Source organism: Bubalus bubalis, chromosome 10 (genome assembly GCF_019923935.1).
Source record: "Bubalus bubalis isolate 160015118507 breed Murrah chromosome 10, NDDB_SH_1, whole genome shotgun sequence".
In the NCBI taxonomy this organism is placed as follows: Eukaryota; Metazoa; Chordata; class Mammalia; order Artiodactyla; family Bovidae; genus Bubalus; species Bubalus bubalis.
In genome coordinates, this window is record NC_059166.1 from 94,377,391 (window position 1) to 94,381,758 (window position 4,368).

Here is a 4,368-nt window from a genome sequence, read left to right on the forward strand (position 1 = left end):
CTACCCAATGCCCGAGGCCAGGGGCAGAGGCCAAGAGGAGCAGCCCCACGTCCAAGGAGTGGTGGCTGTGCGGGTGCAGGAGGGCCGAGAGGAACTACTCCATGTTCAAGGTCAAGAGGGGCGGCGGTGAGGAGTTACCACTGGTACAAGGTAAGGAGCAGCGGCTGCGCTTTGCTGGAGCAGCTGTGAAGAGATATCCCAGGTCCAAGGTAAGAGAAACACAAGTAAGACAGTAGGTGTTGTGAGAGGGCATCAGAGGGCAAAGACACTGAAACCATAACCACAGAAAACTAGCCAATCTGGTCACATGGACCACAGCCTTTTCTAACTCAATGAAACTAAGCCATGCCCTGTGGGGCCACCCAAGACAGGCGGGTCATGGTGGACAGGTCTAACAGAATGTGGTCCACTGGAGAAGGGAATGGCAAACCACTTCAGTATTCTTGCCTTGAGAACCCCATGAACAGTATGAAAAGGCAAAATGATAGGATACTGAAAGAGGAACTCCCCAGGTCGGTAGATGCTCAATACGCTACTGGAGATCACTGGAGGAATAACTCCGGAAAGAATGAAGGGATGGAGCCAAAGCAAAAACAATACCCAGTTGTGGATGTAACTGGTGATGGAAGCAAGGTCCGATGCTGTAAAGAGCAATATTGCATAGGAACCTGTAATGTTAGGCCCATGAATCAAGGCAAATTGGAAGTGGTGAAATAGGAGATGACAAGGGTGAACATCGACATTCTAGGAATCAGTGAACTAAACTGGACTGGAATGGGTGAATTTAACTCAGATGATCATTATATCTACTACTGCGGGGAGGAATCCCTTAGAAGAAATGGAGTAGCCATCATGGTCAACAACGAGTCTGAAATGCAGTGCTTGGATGCAATCTCAAAAACGACAGAATGATCTCTGTTCGTTTCCAAGGCAAACCATTCAATATCACAGTAATCCAAGTCTATGCCCCAACCAGTAACACTGAAGAAGCTGAAGTTGAAAGGTTCTATGAAGACCTACAAGACCTTTTAGAACTAACACCCAAAAAAGATGTCCTTTTCATTATAGGGGACTGGAATGCAAAAGTAGGAAGTCAAGAAACACCTGGAGTAACAGGCAAATTTGGCCTTGGAATATGGAAGAAGCAGGGCAAAGGCTAATAGAGTTTTGCTAAGAAAATGCACTGGTCATAGCAAACACCCTCTTCCAACAACACAAGAGAAGACTCTATACATGGACATCACCAGATGGTCAACACCGAAATCAGACTGATTATATTCTTTGCAGCCAAAGATGGAGAAGCTCTACACAGTCAGCAAAAATAAGGCCAGGAGCTGACTGTGGCTCAGATCATGAACTCCTTTTGCCAAATTCAGACTTAAATTGAAGAAAGTAGGGAAAACCACTAGACCATTCAGGTATGACCTAAATCAAATCCCTTATGATTATACAGTAGAAGTGAGAAATAGATTTAAGGGACTAGATCTGATAGAGTGCCTGATGAACTATGGACGGAGGTTCATGACATTGTACAGGAGACAGGGATCAAGACCATCCCAATGGAAAAGAAATGCAAAAAAGCAAAATGGCTGTCTGAGGAGGCCTTACAAATACCTGTGAAAAGAAGAGAAGCCAAAAGCAAAGGAGAAAAGGAAAGATATGCCCATCTGAATGCAGAGTTCCAAAGAATACAAAGGAGAGATAAGAAAGCCTTCCTCAGCGATCAATGCAAAGAAATAGAGGAAAACAACAGAATGGGAAAGACTAGAGATCTCTTCAAGAAAATGAGAGATACCAAGGGAACATTTCATGCAAAGATGGGCTCGATAAAGATTAGAAATGGTATGGACCTAACAGAAGCAGAATATATTAAGAAGAGGTGGCAGGAATACACAGAAGAACTGTACAAAAAAGAGCTTCATGACCCAGATAATCACGATGGTGTGATCACTGACCTAGAGCCAGACATCCTGGAATGTGAAGTCAAGTGGGCCTTAGAAAGCATCACTACGAACAAAGTTAGTGGAAGTGATGGAATTCCAGTGGAGCTATTTCAAATCCTGAAAGATGATGCTGTGAAAGTGCTGCACTCAATATGCCAGCAAATTTGGAAAACTCAGCAGTGGCCACAGGGCTGGAAAAGGTCAGTTTTCATTCCAATCCCAAAGAAAGGCAATGCCAAAGAAGGCTCAAACTATCACACAATTGCACTCATCTCACACGCTAGTAAAGTAATGCTCAAAATTCTCCAAGCCACGGTTCAGCAATATGTGAACCGTGAACTTCCAGATGTTCAAGCTGGTTTTAGAAAAGGCAGAGGAACCAAAGATCAAATTGCCAACATCCCCTGGATCATCAAAAAAGCAAGCCAGTTCCAGAAAAACATCTATTTCTGCTTTATTGACTATGCCAAAGCCTTTGACTGTGTGAATCACAATAAAGTGTGGAAAATTCGGAAAGAGATGGGAATACCAGAACACCTGACCTACCTCTTGAGAAACCTATATGCAGGTCAGGAAACAACAGTTAGAACGGGACACAGAACAACAGACAGGTTCCAAATAGGAAAAGGAGTACATCAAGGCTGTATATTGTCACCCGGCTTATTTAACTTGTATGTAGAGTACATCATGAGAAAAGCTGGACTGGAAGAAACACAAGCTGGAATCAAGATTGCCGGGAGAAATATCAATAACCTCAGATATGCAGATGACATCACCCTTATGGCAGAAAGTGAAGAAGAACTAAAAGCCTCTTGATCAAAGTGAAAGAGAAGAGTGAAAAAGTTGGCTTAAAGCTCAACATTCAGAAAACGAAGATCATGGCATCTGGTCCCATCACTTCATGGGAAATAGATGGGGAAACAGTGGAAACAGTTTCAGACTTTATTTTTTGGGGCTCCAAAATCACGGCAGATGGTGATTGCAGCCGTGAAATTAAGACACTTACTCCTTGGAAGGAAAGTTATGACCAACCTATATAGCATATTCAAAAACAGAGACATTACTTTGCCAACAAAGGTCCATCTAATCAAGGCTACGGTTTTTACAGTAGTCATGTATGGATGTGAGAGTTGGACTGTGAAGAAAGCTGAGCGCTGAAGAATTGATGCTTTTCAACTGTGGTGTTGGAGAAGACTCTTGAGAGTCCCTTGGACTGCAAGGGGATCCAACCAGTCTATTCTAAAGGAGATCAGTCCTGGGTGTTTTTTGGAAGGAATGATGCTAAAGCTGAAACTCCAGTACTTTGGACACCTCATGCAAAGAGTTGACTCATTGGAAAAGACTCTGATGCTGGGAGGGACTGGGGGCAGGAGGAAAAGGGGACAACAGAGGATGAGATGGCTGGATGGTATCACTGACTCGATGGACGTGAGTCTGAGTGAACTCCGGGAGTTGGTAATGGAGAGGGAGGCCTGGTGTGCTGTGATTCATGGGGTCGCAAAGAGTCGGACACGACTGAGTGACTGAACTGAACTGAACGTTTATTTTCTCCCTATTGCTTACTTCGGGCTTTGTTTGTTCCTCTTTTCCTAATTCTTTTAGGTGGTAGGTTAGGTTGTTTTCTTCTTTCTTGAGGAATACCTGTATTGCTATAAACTTCCTTCTTAGAACTGCTTCTGGTGTATCCCATAGATTTTGGAGTGTTGCATTTTCATTTTCTTTGGTTTTGAGGTATTTTCTCATTTCCTCTTTGATTTCTTCATTGACCCACTGGTTTTTTAATAGCATGCTGTTTAGTGTCTAAGTATTTGCTCTTCACCCATTTTTCTTTCTGTAATGAATTTTTAGTTTTGTACTGCTATGGTCAGAAAAAAATGTTAGATATAATTCCTATACTTTCATATTTGCTAGGACTTCTTTTATGGCCTAGCATGTGTTCTATCCTAGAGAATGTTTCATGTGGACTTGAAAAGAGTGTATTCTTTTGTTTTTGTATGTAATGTCTTGTACATATCCATTAAGTCCAGGAGGTCTGTTGTATTATTTAAGACCAGTGTTTCCCTACTAATTTTCCATCTGGATGATTTGCCCATTAATGTAAATATGGTGTTAAAGTACCCTACTATTATTGTGTTATTATCAATTTCTCCCTTTTTGTCTGTTAATATTTGCTTTATATGTTTAGGTGTTCCTGTATCAGCAGTAAATATGTTAATGATAATAACCTCTTATTAAATTGACCCCTTTATCATTATTATAATGCCCTTCTTCATCTGCTGTTACAGTCTCTGTTTAAAGTCTACTTTATCTGAGTATTGCTACCCCTGCTTTCTTATCATTTTTATTTGCATGAAATAACTGTTTCAATTCTTTCACATTAAGTCTCTGTCTTTAGTTCTGAAGTGAGTCTCTTGTAGGCAGCATA